Source organism: Lichenostomus cassidix, chromosome 2 (assembly GCF_008360975.1).
Source record: "Lichenostomus cassidix isolate B80296 chromosome 2, HeHo_3.0, whole genome shotgun sequence".
In the NCBI taxonomy this organism is placed as follows: domain Eukaryota; kingdom Metazoa; phylum Chordata; class Aves; order Passeriformes; family Meliphagidae; genus Lichenostomus; species Lichenostomus cassidix.
Window position 1 is genome coordinate 141,280,542 of NC_139482.1, and position 18,441 is coordinate 141,298,982.

Here is an 18,441-nt window from a genome sequence, read left to right on the forward strand (position 1 = left end):
CTCCAGAATTATTAAACCCTTCAAGGGCTCTCACAGCAAGATTTCTGTTACCATGCAGGTAGTATGGGAGGTGCCAGAAGCAGATGTTGTTAAAGTTACAGAGAAGAATCAATGTTTAGTACAGAAGGTAGAAAAAGACAGTGATGAGAATAAATGAAAATAAATTTGTCTCAACAAACATTTGTCAAGAGCCTAATTTCTGAGGTATGGACCAAAATTGCTGCTGATATTTTCTGCAATGAAGTTTCTTCTGATTTGCTCAAAGTCTCCATCTGCACTCTGACTCATCTGCTTTATTATTGGACTGGGTATGTAAGGCAGAAATCCACATCCACAGGACCTTGGCATCCTTCTGCAAAATGCTCCACCTAGGAAAGGCTGAGGCAGATGGGTACATACAGACCTGGGGCTGTCCGTTTGCCACTGTATAAAATAGGGCCTGACTGAGAAAAATCACCTTTGTTTCCAGATCCTTCCTTCTAGCTTTTTTTTTCCCCCGAACATGAAGCGTTGTTTCAACTTTGTTCTGAATGCTTAAAACAGTGGTTATGTCTCTGCTCTCTTTTTTTTGCTTCTCTGGATGGATTTATAGGCAATACAGGTTGACGTAGGTCTATTGAATTGAGAGAAACTATCCCAATTTCCACCAAACGATGCAGATCTGGGGTTTAAAATGTATATTCAGAATAAAAGAGTCCTGTACAGAAAGTAGCTGTGGGTAATGAGGCAAGGATTTCAGCTAGAGATTTCAGAAGTGTATTTATGAGCCTTAGAGCCACATTTCTCATAGCTAGGGAAATAATATCTCTTCTGTTACTTGTTTAATAAAATTATTCTCTGTTTCAGGAGAATTAGTAAGTCACAGTGCATTTAGAAACTGCTGCGTTGGTGTTTTGTAAAGTTGAAAAAGAATAACATATTTGACACATTCAGTGGTCCAAAGTGTGTGTTGTGTTTGTCTTTGGGAACGATTCTATTACCTGTCCTTCTCTGCAGACAATCATTGGCCCGTCAGTGTGAATAATTTGTTTTGCTCTGGAAAATTTCAGCCCCTGCTAGGATTGACTAAGAGGAATTGTTGTTTCAGCAATAATCTCTGTTGATGTGTTGTGTATTAAGCAATAAGAGGCTGTTGAAATTGATTAATCGTTGAAGTGGAGATGAGATTTTAAGGCAATTTCAAATTCTGTTCATTGCACTCATATTTTTTTATTAAATAACCCATTGTTGTGCTGTTATGTGGAAGAGGAATGGAACTTTTTTTTATAAGATTTCTCAGTGTCATACATTACTTTCTAAACATTTGGGGTGTTTGAAAATCCATGATATCAGCAGCTCTATTTCCAAGCCTTCACCAAGGAAAGGGAAAAGGATAACCTTGTCTTTTAAAACATATTTGTCTGTGGTTTCTTGTGTGACAGCAGACTCTTTTTAATGCTTTGATATATATATATAGGACAAGGAGAATCACCAGAACAGGTCCGACCCAAGGTTGATGAAGGCCAGCCTTCTGCAGCTGGCAGCAGACAGCACCAGCTGCTTCAAAAGAGCAGACAAGAAGTTTCACAGCTAGTGGCAATTTGAAAATTAACCTTTTAGAAATTTTATCCCAGCTTCCATAGGTGGAAAATTCATTTACGCCTGGAGGCAAGAAGGTTTGCAAGTCTTCTTCCTTTTTCCTTTTCTTTATGGTTTGCTACTATAATTCTGCCCATTCTTGATACTTGTATAAAATCTTGGATCTTTTTGATTGCTGTGAAGCTCTTGGCCTTGATGACATACTGTGCCAAAGACAGGTGAATTAAAATTAGTGTGAAACAGTGTCCTTGTATCAGTAAAAAATATGTCACCTTCCAGTCTCAGTGAGTCTACTGTGTTTCTAACAGTTTGTGTTATCTGTGCCTGGTTAGTTGCAATTTTTAGGCCACAGTGGTTTGTTGTTTACTTACAGCTATCCCTGTCCCCTTTTTACCCCTCAAGTCCTTGGAGTACAAGTTCTTCAAAGCAGGCTGGCCCTTTACAGCTTTTATACAGAACTCAGTTCACTGTGGACATCAGCTATTTGCGAAAGAAAAATATGCATCCAAGTCTAGGGTTACTGAACATAATTAACATATTTTTACTCTTATTTAACTAAATGTGAATAGAACAACAATGAAACCGAACAAAATTAACACCTCTGCACATGAAATGTGTTAACCACATCACTAGCTAAGAGTGGATACTGAGGTACAAGGTCTTCTGATCCACCAAAGACCTGAGGTACCCAGAGGAGTTGTGAGGCTGGAGTATGTTGATGGCCACATCTCGTTTCAGACCTCTGCTCCTCTACTTTGCAGGGGTTTCTTCTCTGTAATGAGAATGATCATGAAAATGGTGGCATATTAAACTCTGTGAGAGTGTTTTATGCTGTCAGAGTCCTTCCACTGAGTCTCCTGCAGCTGCTCCTCTTTGCACTCTGCAAGGTGAGAATGGGACACAGAACTGCTGTGCTGGCTGGGGAACATGAACTGCTTCCTGCTGTTCCCCTGTTATGGCTGATCTCTGACCTTTCCAAATTAAAAACTCTAAGAACACCTAAATTTGACATCAATTTATATTTTCACTCAGAGACTTTCTGAAGAATTTGACTTAAAGGGAACAGGTTTCATGTTAAGACAAAACTGAATTTGTTTTTATTATGTCTTTGTAGGAGATGAGGTAAGTTTGCAGAAGAGACTGCATAGAAAAACATGAGTTTGTTTTGTTTTTTTTTTAACTCCTGATCAGCAGGAGTGTAGTTGGAAAGATCTACCGAGAGAGATTAAAAAGTTCAAGCTTAGCATTAAGTAAAGGATTTTACTGTTCTAATTTGCTGTTTCTCTTTGTGACAAGATACATTTTGATTGTTGCATGGCGCTTTCCTTAGAGGGTGTTTTACAGGAAGTCTAGAGTGCATGGAGCAAGCTATGGGTGATAAAGGCCAATCTCTAAATTTGATGGAAATTTAAGTTTATATAATGTGGCCATTAAAAACTCAATGCTCAGGTCTCTATGCATCTGAAAAGATATCTGACTGCCTCTACAGTTTGGGAAGGAACCTGGATCCTAAAGCAGATTCTTTTTGTACAGAGACTCTTCATAACAACTTTTGCAGCACAGCTTGTCACGGTGTTTAGTTTTGCCGCAGTCCAAATCCTCATGTAAATGTGGCTTGCACAATAAATAAAGAAATATAATGTCTGTCTGTGGGTGTGGAGGAGAGGGGTATGGGTATATATTTCATCATACTTGTGATTTGTGTGTGAGACTATAGAACAAATCAGGGCAATCACATTTTAGATGATCTTTAAAGCCAGCTCTTGGGCTATATTAAAATTCAAGGTAAATCAATGCCAGCCTTTTCATGGCATGTAATCCAATGTGATGTGAAGTAGGGGCACAGTCCCGTAGAAATGTAGTAGCTGAGATTGTTTCCATTTGCTGTTGGCAGCAGGGCAGTGATTTATACCAGCTGAAATCAGGCTGGGTGTGACACACCTTGCAGAAACATGGCATTTCTGGTTTCAAAATTGGTGGGGTTTTTTGTGTTTGTGCCACACTTTCCTGCTTTCAGAGTGTTACTTTGTCAAACAATAGCCATTTCAGTGCTGGTTTATCAAGTGTTCATGGATTTGTGTTAATCAGCATTTGTCAGAAAGCAACATATTTATTTTCAGCCCAGGCAAAGGATTCAACTGAAAAAAAATTCCATTGCCATAGTTTATCTGGATGATATTTATCATCAGTGCACAGCAGTGGTATCTCAGGAGATCTCAAATACAGAACCTATACTAAGAAGAAAATATGAGAGCTAATTTTTCTTGTAAGTTACTCTTAGTTTTTTTTCTAATTTCCATTCTCTGATGAGGGCAATGGCCTTTCTCTGCATGTACCTGTGGGCTTTCTGTGTGCTGGTCTTGGTGGATGTACCTGAGCTACAGGCACTTTCTGTTCAGGCAGAGGCTTGTGTGAATTTTGGGCACCATTCAGCCCTTCCAGTACCTGAGCAAAATAGGAATTACAGATGGCAGCACAAGGAAGCATAGGTGGGGGCAGCACTCAGAAAGAGAGGAGAAATATTTTTTTGGATGTCACGAACATTTTCAGCCTTACATATGATGACAAAGTTCTGCCCTCCAAACCTGCCCTTGAATGATTCAAACAATGGGTGCAATTTCAGATGAATCACATGATGGGATTAGAACCATTAACTTCCACAGAAAATATTTGCCTCATATTCCAGATTTTTCTAAGCCTGGATGAACAAAAAAGAGGCAAGTAGTGCTTCCAGGGAGGGGAAATGTTGTAGACATATTGATTAGGAAATTCCTATATCCAAGGCCTATTTAATTTCTCTTTGGCCTCTTGGTTTTATACTGTTATGTCCTGCACAGTGCTTTATCAGTTTCCTTGGCAGAGCTCTCTCATTTATGTTTATCTGACTCTGCTTCATTTTTATGCCCATATCGTGGGTTTATTGGATTTGAAAGTTGACTACAAGCCATCCAGGGAGGCTGTCAGCAGCAGAATATCACATTACTGAAGTGAACAGAAATTCAGCTCCTGTACATTTTGATGCTGTTTGCTGAACTAAACAGAAACATCCTGAGATATTTCCCAGGAGGAGACAATTTTTCACTTGGATATGGTCATGCTATCAACAGGTAACTGGCCATTGCTAAACTAATGCCCTCAGCATCATATAAACTCACATAAAACATGAGTTAAGGATGTGTGAAGCAGCTGGAATATGGCATAGCTCAATGTAGTTTATACCCTAGGCCCAAATCTGGCTCTGTTCAGGAAAGGAAACATCAGAGTAATCATAAAAGGAACATTATGGATGGATTTTGGGGATCTTGGATTAACCACAGGCTAAAGGTGTAACTGACAACAATTAACCCCAAACTGCAATCTAAAGTCTTATCCCATTTTCAAATTCTCCGTGGGACTTATGCCCCAAAAAGTCATTGCATCAAAACTAAAATCATTTGTGTTCAGTCTTGGCTTTTGACTAGAAATCTGAGCTGAACAAAGAGCTATAAAGCTTAACTGAAGCAGCCTTCCCTCTTTCAGAATAATTTCTCAATTTGACTACTACATACTGGTACAAAATTTCCTAATTTCATGATTGGAGGGAAAGCTGTCTTGTTTTTTAAAGAGAGGGAGCCACCTGCTAACCAGAAAGCAGCAAAATATATTAAACTGACATTGATTTTGCAGACAGTATTATCTTTGTTTAATTAAAAAAAATAGACATGTTTTTATCATGAGAATAAGCTGATACTGTACATTACATTAAATAACACTTCCTGAGCAGAATAATTAGAGAGTTGGGGAAACTAATAACAATACATGTTCTTTCTTTGGTGCAAAATCAGTTTATTGTATTGACAGAAACATAAAGAAACAGGCTGCAGGATAGTGAAAAGGTAGTCAGGTAGACTGATATTAGAATATATAACTAGGAATAATGGCATAAGCTAAACAAAGAGACCCTTACAACATGAACATCTTGCACTGCAAAATAGTCTCCCCTAGGATAGGAAAGAGCAGTTAGCTTATTAAATGAGTAATTTAATATGATCGGAAAAAAAAGTTGGAAAATATGCTGTAGGGAACAATCCTGGAGACAGACTACGACAAATTACTCTTCATTGCCTGTGATTATCTGCAGTTCCATTTTTTTCCCTCATATTCAAAATGTGGAATTGAGGTGAATGGAGGTTGTGCCTTTCAGTAGCTCAGCTGCACAAGCTGAAAAAATGAGGTTTGATTTCTTAATGACATTACTTAAGTGAAGAGACTGACCTTTTCTTTAAAAAGGAGAGCAAGACACACTTATAAACTGAAAAGACAAGGAATTGCCAGCAGATGAGTTTAAGCTCAGGTAGGAAGATCAGACACTGAATTCCAGTGCTATGACAGGAAGACCCCTCAGACACCTCCAGCAGTAATGTATATTTAATCATGGGGAAACAATTTTTTTCTTGTAGAAGTGCTTGGATTATCTAATTAATTTGTGCAATATTTATTTAAATCGTGGCTAAGGAGTTTGCTTTGTCATCCTTTTTATTCTCTTCCTACTCTCAAATATTCAGAGAAGTAACTACTTTTTTTGCATGCTTTGGGTTTCTATTAGATGTTACATATGTCTGGTGATGAAGAGTCATCTGTGCATGCTAACAGAATAAATTACACTTCTACTCACCTGATAGAGTCTGTTATGCTGCTAGAATGGTCTACATGGTGGAAATACCTTGATACTTCAGGCTTTTAGTGATTTAAATGCACGAGGATATTTCTGCTCCTGAAATAAGTGGAATAGTTTTTAACTTCAGTTAGCACAGCTTTAGACCTTAAGTCAGGAGAAAGAAACTTAATGCTTCTCCTTTCCCCCCATCACTTTGTGAGAGACTTCAAATTGCTTTGCTGAAAATTTCCTATTTATATTGACTCCTATAGATTAAACTTAACAGAAAACAATGGGCGTGAGATATGACCCGAGCAGAAATCCCCTTATTCACCTGGAAATTGAGATAGTTTTTCAATCCACTCAACAGCTGTCTCAGAATCTTTACCCTGTGGCTTCCCAGTACACTCTCACACAGTAACAGGCAAAGCGATCCAAGAATGCTCTAGGAGCTCTGGCCCAGAGGATGAAATGGACCCACAGGACCCCTGAGGACAGGAAATCCTGCTTAGTATCCACTCACTCCAGCTTTGCATTTAGTGGGAAAGAGTGCCTGCCTGTGTGAATTCAGATTTGGTAACTCAATGACCAGTAACAGCAACGAAGTGTTTCCTGATTGATTTTGACTTCAGGACCAGATAAGCAGTGTGCCAGACATAGCAGTCAAGAGCTTTTTCTTGCCTGTTAGACACTGAAAGACAAAAGAGCTTTAATGTGGACATGGATGTCTGTGTATGAATGTCCACATATAAACAAGTACATCCAATTCCCAGTCTATCTGCTTGCTTACCTAAAGCTTATGAAATAGAAGGCAGATGTCACAGAGAGATCAAAGATGTTTAAATAGCAAAGCTTTATCAATGTCCATTATCTCTGAAAAAAGAAGATGACTGAGATTTAATGCACTTCTCTTCCTAAGCCCGTGTGAATGGTGGAAACCAATACTGTTCAAATTACTGAAGAGAGCTCCTGCTCAAGCACAGGTGTGACTATTTATGAGAGAAATGGGTAGTCAAGTAGGGACTGCTCTAGGGTTGAACAACCTGCTTTTGTGCAGTCAATGCTCTGCGGCATGACCCTCCTGTCCATTAGCGTGCAATGTCTTTGGAGCTAAAGTTAATCCATCTGGTATATCAGAGAAAATTCCCATCTGGGAAGCTCACTGGGAGCCTCTCTCTGCTGCTGGGCTGCCAACAGCATTGGGAACCCTTCAAATGGCATAAACTGAAATGTTATTTAGACACGTTGGGAGATTAAATTCCTCTTACACTGCTAATCCTCTGGAGTTCTAGGGATGGCCAAATGCTAGTGCCTTATCTTGCCACCTATAAAAATGTGCATGTGACTGAGAGGCACCAGATGTGTGAGGAAGCTGGGCAGTATTGGCCTTCTGCCCTCCCTCCTCCCCAGCTCTCAGATAACACTGTCCACAGCCCTTCCCTCTGCTCCCAAAGCAAAACCCTATGGTCTCTATCCATGCTCCTCCTCCACCCTAACTCACTCCCAGCTCTGGTTCCCACACCTAACCTACTGCCCCTTGTTTTGCTGGGTGTGCAGGTGCAGCCTGGCTAACTCTTACCCTGTATACTCTGAAACAGGTGTGCAGCAAACAAGGGAGACCTGACATGCAGCCTTAGACAGGAAGGAAGCTGCTGTTTACAAGTCTGATTTATATGTATTTCTCTATTCAGAACCAATTTGGTAGTGTCCAGATGGTCTTGCTAAAACACATATAGCTTAGAATGAAGCAAAACACCCAGCTGTGGGCATAATGCTTGTGAGCTGCATGCAATTCCTCTCTTTGGTTTGATTTGGTCACCACTGCTAGACCACAGAGGATCCTGAAGCATTTCAGGTGCCAATTATGCCCCCCAAACTTGTTATTCTTACGATCCTCAGTCTCCCTTGCATGTCACAAATCAAATCAAAAAATAACCTTTTCTTCCATATAAGATGTACTTTGTTTCTCGTTTAAAGCAATATCCGAGAAATGCTTATGTGTTGTCAGAAAACGCTGTATGTAAGAAACCACACCATTTTCTTTCCTTTATTTTCATGTGTGGTTAAAGGTGAGCTTCACTGCTTTTTTATTTATGAAACTTATTTATAAGGACTGCAACCTAAAGGGAACACTAACTGACCAACTGATATATAAATAAAGCCCAAGTTTTATTCAGAATTTTATCTGGACATTTGTTTTATCTGATTAAAAATAAGGTTTTTTTCTTTCAGAAATAAGGGACTAACCCTGCTTACATTTAAAAAAAATATAAACTTATAACAATTGCAGTCTTTCATAGACATGCTTGAAAGCCATTGTAATTCTGCAAGAGATGCTTGGAAAAGGGGTTAGGTGATCTCTGTGGATAAAGAATTATCATGCTCCAAGTGAAACTGAATATCCAGAGTCCTCAGTCAGTCTTTTCAGTTTGAATGGGCAATAATCAGGCTGTGAGACTCACTGTGGGGATGGATTGCAGGAGTGTTTTGAACAGAAGACTCAACTCTCTGGATTAAAAGAGGCCAGAGATTTGGTCTGTGCACAGACTCTCCTGCATCCTAATTTTTAGTGTGGTCATTTTTCTACTACTTTGCTTAGATCATTCTGATTAATCATCCTCAGTGTGTTTCACCATAGTGAACAAATGTTTTTTTAAGTCCCGATACCCTGGTACATGGTCAGAGCCCCAAAGGGAGGGGAAACATCCCCTTAACAAACCCCCTGTCTTGTCCCAAAATGGGGGAGAGCAGCCTCGACACAAACTGCAGTAAACCCTTCCTGCCTCCTGTTCTCCCAGTGCAGCTTTGGCACCTGGTAGCCAGCAGGAGCTGTGCTGGAGCTTGAGAAGAGTGCTGGGAGTGGGCATGTGAGGCCAGGACTGCAGGAGGGCAGAGGGGATGGGGAAGTGCTGTGCAAATCCCCTCATTTTCTCATTCCTTGGCCCCAAAAATTTGGGTCTGTCCATGTTTGACACTGGAGAGGAGAATGGGAGGAATACTGGCTGGTTGCTTCAATTTATACTTCATGCAGACCCTATTACCTTAGTATGTGTTGTTTCATAAAATTATCAGGTTCTTTTCTTAAACCCATTTGAGTTTTTGACTCATTTCCATAATCAACAGTTGGTAAGGAAGTTATTTCTTGCTGTATTTTAACAAAATATTTGGATAGTTTAGCTTTTGATTAGAGTTTCATTTATAAATTTAGTTATTTTGAGTTGTTCAAAAGAAAAAAATCAGTTTAGCTTTTTCCATTTGTATGGAAACATTTGTAAAAAACATTTGTATCAGGGGTAGGCAGGAGCAGAAAGTGTCTGCTAAAAAGCTGCTTTGCATCAGACTTCAGGTATATTACACCAGCACGATGATAGCGCCCGGGAAGTGTTTGCAAACCTGCTTATTTTTGTATGAAGCTGTTATCTTTCATAGCACAACAAGGAAAACAGCAGCCTTGAAAAGACTTTTGTGCTAGATAAACATGAGAGGGTTCTCTGTCAGCCTCCCACCAAGTATGTACAGAGCAGTGGCTGTGACATGAGGTTTGAGGGATGGTGACAAATCCCTTTGTGAGACACATGGCTGTGACTGGTGCCTGAGATAGAGATGGATGAGCTACATGGCCCAGCTTGCCCTGGGATGTCCCCTGCTATTGCAGGGCTGCCACCACCCCTCAAGACTGGCTGCTGTGGCAGTGAGGCAGAGCCTTTCTGGGCTGCTCAGACATGTATGTAAAAGAAGAATTAAAAAACATGAGCTTTCCTCATTTTCACAAAATGAGAACACCAGAGCTGTGGGTAAGCAGCTGAATTTCCTTTAGCAAGAGGGGTAACATGTAGGGTTTTGCATGATAAAACTCTGCTTTTCCCAAAGCTATGCCTACCATTGCAATAGGGTTCTCTTTCCAGAACCAGTGAGCAAAGCTCCTCATGCCATATTTTCCACTGAGGAGACAGGGATGAGCTTGTCCTGCTGGATGTGTAGTGTTGTGGCTGTTTCTCTGGCCCCATGGCAATAGGGAGGGTGAGTGACAATCCTGCTGGACTGCACCTCTGACCCCTCATGCCAGACATGGCTGAGTGTGGCATTTGGGGTCCTGCTGTGGGAGAGGCACCACTGCTGAGAAGGGTGAGATGGGACCTGGAAATCAGTGCACTCCTGTCTCTGGCTGTCTAGAGGGCTTGGCTGGTCTGGGGATTTACTCGTGGTCTCGGGATTTACTCGTGGTCTCTTTTACACATGACAGAGACTGTTTGCTGTGAGATCACCTTCCTGCCCAGGGCAGAGCAGCCCACAAACTCCAAAGGCTGTGTCACCACAGCCCAGTCCATCTAATCCCTGCTATGGTTACAGATGAATCCCCAGAAGTTTCATTGAATTAGTTTGAAAACAAACCAGTGGGAGATTGCAAGTCAGAATTATAATTTCAATAGCAAAATTTAAAATAAATGCAATAATACAAGAAAAAACACTGACAGAGTCAGATACAACCTGACACCCTGTTAGGGTAGTGGTAACAGTCCAAGTGAAGTAGTTGGGTTGAAGCAGTGATCCTGCGGAAGGGCTGGTCACTAGCTGAAGGTCCAGTGGTAGCTCTTGTCCTCTGGGAACCCAGTAGACAGGGGTAACTTGGGCAGTTCCAAGGCCAGGTTATATCCAGGTGGGAATGCTTGGCTCCTCCCTCCTGGGTGGAGCATCTCACAATAGGATGAGATAAGTCCATGAGTCGTGGTGGGTTCTTGATAGCTCATTAAGAGTTATCAGGGGTGAGTCATAGCAGGAGATAACAACCAGTGCCCCACCTGCTTTAACAGCTTGTAGAGGGGGCAATAGAAATACATCTATATTACAACCTAGGATGTTTTTCCTGTAGGGTTCTGTGTCCTCTGCTGCAGAGGGAGTCACAGAGTTCAGAATGTCTCCAATAAAGGTGTAATGATAAGAAATCTGGATGATTTGTCCCCTCTAGTGATGGTCCTTTCAGACTGACAAAACAGCTTGTCCTGGTGGGGCCTCTTAGGTGGAATAATCAGGCTCCAGCCTGCTCAACAAGTATTGCCATCATCATCGAGAGTGAAAGGTGATACATCCATCTTTTAGCAATGCCTAAAGTTAAGGTGTGGGCCAATTTTCATAATTTTTGTTTGATTTTTTTGTCTTTTCTAATTTCATTTTCCACCATAAAATAGCTTGTGGTTCTCAGAGACAGAAATTCTGTCACCTTGAACATTTAACTTGAAATATTAAAATAAGCTTCTGGTTTAGCCCCTTTAGACCTCAGGCCAAAATGGTTTTAATTTGGTGCCCAACTAATTAGCTTGCTGAGAGATGTTAATAATTAAGCTAATAATTACTATACCTTTGCAGTGGACCTTGAGGTAACTTTAATGCAGGTAATTTAAGGATAAAAATAATTATTTCTGGAATTTTGATTAGAACAGAATTATTTTTATATTTATATTATTTCCCTATTTCAGATGATAAATATGGAGCAAAACACATGAAACTTTTGTAACAATTGACCAGAAGAGAAAAGGGAAAATTGCCATGCTTCAGCATGGCTGACAGAGAAGTGTGGGGAAAAGCACTTTATTGCATGGTGCAGATCTTTTTTTGAATTATAGTGCTCTTTCACTTACTGAGAACAAAGCACACCAAACTTCACAGTTTATCCTCTTCTCCTCAAGTAGTGTTTTAGCCAATAGTGGCCAGAAGGTTTGGGATGTGCAGAATTGGCAAAATAAAATCCAAAAATGAATTCTCCAAGAACAGAAAAAACCCCAAAACTTCAATCAAAAAACCAGTGAAACCAAACTTCCACCAAAAAGATATGTGGTTTTACTTTTCATCATTACTTTCTGCATTCAGAGCCATACGCACACTTTTAATGGACCTTTTTCAGCAGGAGTGGTGCAACCTTGAAACAACCAATTTTTGCAGATGGGGCCATAGGGACAGAGTCATTAAGTTGCTTCCCTAAACCTCAGTGTGACCCATTCCATGTGGATGGCAGAGCTGGGCACCAAGTGAATGCTATTTCTGAGAGCTCATGTCTCACCCCTCCCAGCAACTGCAAGCAAAACACAGAAATAGGAGGTTTCTTTCTGTTTGAGAACTGAGGGACCTTCTTTCTGATCCCAGCACTCTGAGGTTACTGCACAGATGTGATTTATGCAGTAATTAAATCTGGAGAATATAGTTAGGCACCAAAATGCCTTTTCAAATGGTATTTAACAGCTGAGTCCTTGAGGCCCAGCACTCCGAGGCACTGACTCCCACTGGTCCCCACCGAGGCCAGGGGAACACTTGGTGCTGAAGGCACAGCATGGCCTTGAGCCAGAGCACGCCGAGCTGTGATCCCAGAAGGGCCTCTCCCAGTGCACAGCTATCTATTTCATGCCCATTTGTGAGACTTTGAAGCAGGAAGACAGCGTGGGACAGTCTATCCCCTTGCTGAATAGCACCCTGAAAATTGCTGCAGCAGGTAGGTACGGCGAGACTGATAAAGGAAATGCTGTTTTCTTAGGCCAGCCAGTGCCAGATCCTGATCCCTCTCTGTGTTTGATCTGGCATTTGTCTGGCATGACTCATTCCCTGCAGCCCCAGGAAAATGTGCTCTCTATCAGCATTTTAGAGGCTCTGTTGCTCAGTATTAGGAAACAGAGGGAAATTCCTTCCAAATGTGTTTTGCCAAAATGGTGGGCTAAATTTTCTAAAGATATCAAGCCTGTTAGGAAAAGGGAGGGGAAAATGGCAAACCTGTATGATCAGAAGAGAAGAAGAATTTCATTTGAAGGGAAAGGCTGCAAGATGGTGAAAACGTTGTATTTAAAAGGTAACATTTTTCTATTTATGTCAGGGAGAAAGGGATTTCATGCTGGCTGTTAACATTCTGTCTTGCTTCCTACCTATTTCCTGCAAAGAAGTAAGTGGAAAATTTTCTCTTGACTTTAAAACCAGAACTGTGTGTGCTATGGTGACACTATTACCTAAATTCTGTTACTCTGTACTTACCCATGCAGGACCTGGCATCCTGTGACAGGAGCTGAACAGTGTGTAAAAAAAGATCCACCTACACTGGGGGAGCTGAGTTCCCAAACACCATTTGCACATCTGGTCTTGATGGATCAGAGCTGGAAAAGGTAGCAGAGCAACTCCTGAAAGCCAAATTGGCCTAATGAATGCACCCTATTATTCAAAACAGAGATGGATATATTTTAATGTAAAAAAGAATGCATTATTTAAGCTGAACTAGACAAATGGCTTTAATTTTGATTTGAAGTAGAGTGTGGTGAAGTAGAATTATAACTGCCTTTTACCTCTCTTTGGACCTGGATGGTGCTGAGTGTTCAGGCCTGTAAAAGCATATATCAGCAAAGGCTCAGCATGAAAATTATTTTTGTCCATGTACCTGGGGAGCAGGGAGGGGATGATGGAGATATTTGGGCCAAATATACTCATTAGGCCCTTTTTTGTTTTCAGGTGTTGCTGATTTAGGTACAAATCAGAAGGGTGATGGGACAACTCAGCAGGTTTAAGCAGCCCAGGATGCTGCAGTGGGGCAGGCTCCCTTACAGCATCCCAAATATTTTCCCTTGCCATCATGAGCCCATCCTGTGCTTCTTATCTTCCATTCACTCAAGTTCCTCTAAGGAATTGCCCTTCCCAGTCAAGCACAGAGGACTAGGCAATGGTTAGATGAAGCAGGCTTGATAGAAGATTTAGTTGATGAGGGATTTAGCAAGGAAGGAGATTTAGCTTGTTTCCCCTCTGTTGACCTCATTCCCAACTGATTTCTTTTCTCTGGAGCCAAGGCCCCACACAGGGCAGATTCTCCTGCTGCTAGTCACCTCCCTGCAGATAATCTAACCTCTTCATTAACCTCTCCAGTACTGATAACACTTAGAAAAAAATGATAGATTGGACAGCAAGCAGTTTATATTGATGGTTTAGACTTATCCCATGGAAACAGGACTGGGGCAGTTTTGGGGAGTGTGGGCAGCCAAGGGGCAGCAGCTGCTGAGGTGTGGTGCTCACTCCTTCCCAGGACAGCTGGACATGGCTTCCCCAGCACCATCACTGAAGAGCTGATAGAGAATCTCATCACATGTACTCCTTGAGCTAGGCAGTCAGAGAGAATTTCAGCTTATGTCCTCAGCACACAAGTTGACCAGAAATAATTTTAGTATTCTGCAGGTTAAATCAGAGTTCCTTTCTTCCTTCCTTGTGTGTTGCATTCTGATCAATGCTTCTTTGTCTTGGCAGGCGATTGCTATTCCTAATTTGTATAATAAAATCTGTTGTCTCCTTGGACAAGAAGTTTTTCTCTGAACTACATAGACGCCAATTGTTATTGAAATGCGTGACATTCATTTTGTGTGTTTGTTCTCAGGAAACAAAATTAGCAGATTTTTCATTTTGTTCCTGTGGTTTTGCTAAGCTAGCAGGCCATATTTTATCAACACCAGACCTGTAAGCATCAGCTTTTTGAAAAATTTAAACAAAATTCCTGCTTTCCTCAGTGTAAATATGGGGGAAAAGAAGCAGGAACTGTGCATCTACTCTTTATAATGTCTCATTATAAACTCTCTAAAATGTCTCATACAGTGAGTTGCATCAAAGCAGTCCTGAGAGGGGAGCAGTGAGATTATACACACTTTTACAGCTGGGAAAACTGAGGCATGGCTTAGTGGCAAAGCTGGAATAGAGCTGAGATGGGACTTCAAAAGCTCTGTGTTGCCATGTCATGCATCACCTTCACAGTTCTCGCATTAGCAGGGCCTGACAACCTCTTCAATGCTGCTGAGTTTATCCCTGTAACACATCCATGAAGTACTGATACTTTGCTTGTGTAGGTGGAATATTTAAGAAATAAGGGTCCATGTGCTTTAGGAACAGGGGAAAGAGTTGCATACATACAGAGAGAAGAGGGGGGAGAAGCATATTGCAAACTCTGATCTGCTGGGGAAAAAGCAAACTTCATTAATTTTCAACATTCACCTTCTTGCTCTGCTCTGTTTGGCCCAAAATGTTCCATTCTTAACATGCCTCTTTTTGACTTGAGGCCCTGGTCTTCAGTGAAATGTGTGTTTCCTCTTGCTGGGACTCCCAGGCTGAGCCCAGCAGCAGGCACTGCTTGAGGTTGAACATGGGCTCAGGAGCCCACAGCACATGAAGTTCCATGGAGCTGAGTCATTTTTCTTCAGTGTTGATGGGAGTCTTTGCCAGGGAGAGGTGTCCTGCCACATCCTGAATCCTGCCCAATGAAGTGTCAGCTGTGCAATCCTGGTGGACCCCAAAATAGCCTCATTTTATTCTTTGGCCGATGGAGCATCTCTCTTTGGACAGGACTGCTCCAGAGAGTGGAAACCACAAGAAGTCTGCAGTGGAGAGTAAGTGTGGGAAAATATTTGCTGGTGTTGAGTAGCTGACCCACAACTTTGTACCCCTTTATTATCTCCCTGGGGAAAAGAGGTTGGAAAGCACCACTGAAATAGCTAAATACCTCAAGAACACCAAGCAAAAGGGTGTCCTCCTTAAATTTCTTGCTGGAGTAAGGTGAGGGCACACAAAGCCATGGATTTATATTGGTAAAGATTCAATAATCTCAGGGCTTTAAAAAGCTGGTATGGGAATGTATTTGCTGCATGCTGAGGGAGAGGGTGAGTGAGCAAGCAGATCTGTAGTCTGGCTTGTGAATTTGTTTTACCCCTGCAAGCATCATCTCCCCTCATGCAGAACCTGATTTTGAAAGGTTCATATGGCTGCAGCAAATTTCAGCTTTTAAATGTATTAATTTTTGTTTGTGCACTTTGTGCACTTTGTGCATCATTGCAGTGCTTCAAATGTTGTCTCAGCATGTTGTTCATTACTGAACCATGGAGAACTTATAGTAAGAAGTATGTGGGCTGAGAAACATTTTGCTTTTGTAATGCTTGGCTTGAGCCTGTGCACTATTTAACTTACAGTCTACGTTTGAAGCATATAGGTTATAATAATGTTTGACATGGGTGTCAAATCTGTTCATCTAGCTAGAATAAATCCTACTTCTCTTCCACATTTGTCTTTATCAGTCCAAAATCATGAGAAGATTTCTGTCAAAAATGAAGGCAAGGAGGTTTCTTTCTTCAGAAACGGAGAAAATAGAATATCAATTTATCTATTCTAAGGTCAAAAGTACAAGAATTATCATAATTTTGACACTTGTGTTATCTGTCACATAGCAAAAAAGAATTTTCACAGAATTTTCTCTATTGCTTTCACAGAATATATTGGAAATGAGGATCATAGAAGTTTTTAAAAAAATATTAAAATCTTTCTTTTTCATGCTAATATGTCAAACTTCTTTGAGGAAAAAAAAAGAAAAAACAGAAGCAATGAACAATTAATGCATGAGAATTTGATTTTTATTTTTTGCTAATATTTCTGAAACCTAGATGTGCAAGTATATAGGTTACAATCTATCTTCATATTTATGCTTGGAAATGTAAATGAGGGAATGCTATATGTGATGTTGGCTGGAAAAAAGAAGGTGGGAGATAGCAAGCTATTGTCAAAAATCTGGCCAGGAGCAGTTGTGCAAGATATCTTTATAACAAAATATATGCATTTCTCTTTTGTGATTTACACTTTTCAAACAATCTTGGAATGAAAAGAATGCTGTCAAAACATGTAAAATAGAAATCAAAATTTTCAAACAAATCTGTTGTTTAGAGTCCTACCCCAAAACACCAAATAATGAATGCCTATCTAATCTTTAGAATCTTCTCTTATTTATGAGACTTCTGGTTATATTTTTCGTATTTTTATGAGGCTCAGCTAACAGACAGGTGAGGCTCACAGATTCACTGGCTGAACTGCCTGTCTGCAGGGAGAGTTACCAGAGAGGCTCCAGCCAAGCTCATACAGGCAGAAAAGGAGAATTTGTGTTGCCTTTAATCTGGACTGAGCTCCCTGGAATGTCAAATTGGAGGAGACTGCAAAATGGAGACAAATTTTCATTTTAAAATTGGCAAGATAAAAATCGTCACCATTTTCTTCCTCCCTTGCCCTCAAATTTCAGCAGTGGTAATGTGAGCAGAGGAATTGTCAAGCTGAGAAAATGTATTTAGAGTCTCACTACAAATGCAGTCCTGGCTGTTTGCTTTTAAAGAGTGGAAGGATGGATTTATACAGGAACTCCAAAGGACCTGAAAACCTCTCCTCTTTCTGTGGATAAGAGCAAATGCCAACAATCAGCTCCAGTGCTTAAGTTAATGCTGACCTTGGCCAACTGCAATTTATACAATTCCTCCTTTATACTTCCCAAAGCTGGGGAGATTATTGCTTTCTTATGAGAAAAATGAACATTTTTCCCCCTTGATTTAAAGCTACAGCTTAATGCAAACACAGAACAGGGTTGCAGAGGCTTTCAAACAAACAACCAGGGACAATGAAGTTGTCGCTGTTGAGCCGCTAGCAGAGAGAAGAATCCAGTTCTCAGTGGCAAGAAGGAAAGACCTTTATTGTTTTGATTTCATCATATATATAGAGTTTTCAAAAGTCACCCAGATTGGTCAGTCAGAAGCCTCCCCCTAGGCCTGATTGGCCAGGCCTGCACCGTCCAGATCTTGGGACACTGTTTTCAATAACATCCAAACTTTATTTATAAAACACAAAAGGAATTCTCATGGGAAAGACCTGTGCTAGCCACATGAAGTGACACACTTAAACAAGGACATCTTTCCTGAAAGACAGGTAAGTACCTGTGGGTGCTTTAGCACTGACTTGACTGCTCACACTGATGTTCCACTGCTTTCAATGGGATTTGTTACACTAAGAGATTTTGTGAATCATGTTGTAGAAGTAGAGGATGTTTCCCCCAGCTCCTGTTTCCCCAAGCTTCTCCCCCTCAATCCCTTATTGCTGAGATGAAAGAGGTCTCAAGTTGCCCATTAATGCTGTACTCTGCCAAAGCCATGCGAAAGCTGCACAGACCTGAATGCAAGAGTAGGATGGAAAATACCAGTGGGGTTGGTCCCAAATCATTGTAAGGCTTAGCAAAAGGAACAGAAGAGTTAAAACACCTGAACTCCATTTTCCACTTGATTGTGAGCTCTAATATGGTCTTTGATAGGACATTTTGGGGTTTTGGGCTCTGTTCTGGAAACTTTCATGTGAACTCAGCAAAAGCAACTCTTCACTGGGATAATTGGAATCTTCTGGGACACAGACTATAATTCCTAATTAGT

General features: G+C 40.9%; 1 long non-coding RNA gene across 2 annotated transcripts; it reads right to left on the bottom strand.

Moving 5' to 3' along the window:
- Positions 1–2,097: 2,097 nt before the first annotated feature.
- On the bottom strand, positions 2,098–10,812 carry LOC146442412 (uncharacterized). 2 transcript variants are annotated; one of them, XR_014850252.1, is made up of 3 exons: positions 10,703–10,812; positions 6,233–6,331; positions 2,098–2,350 (listed from the first exon to the last, which is right to left on the bottom strand). It is a non-coding gene; the product is annotated as an uncharacterized LOC146442412 (long non-coding RNA). The 2 variants fall into 2 exon arrangements; XR_014850251.1 differs by lacking the exon at positions 10,703–10,812 and having other exon boundaries at positions 6,233–8,064.
- Between the last annotated feature and the right edge of the window lie 7,629 nt (positions 10,813–18,441).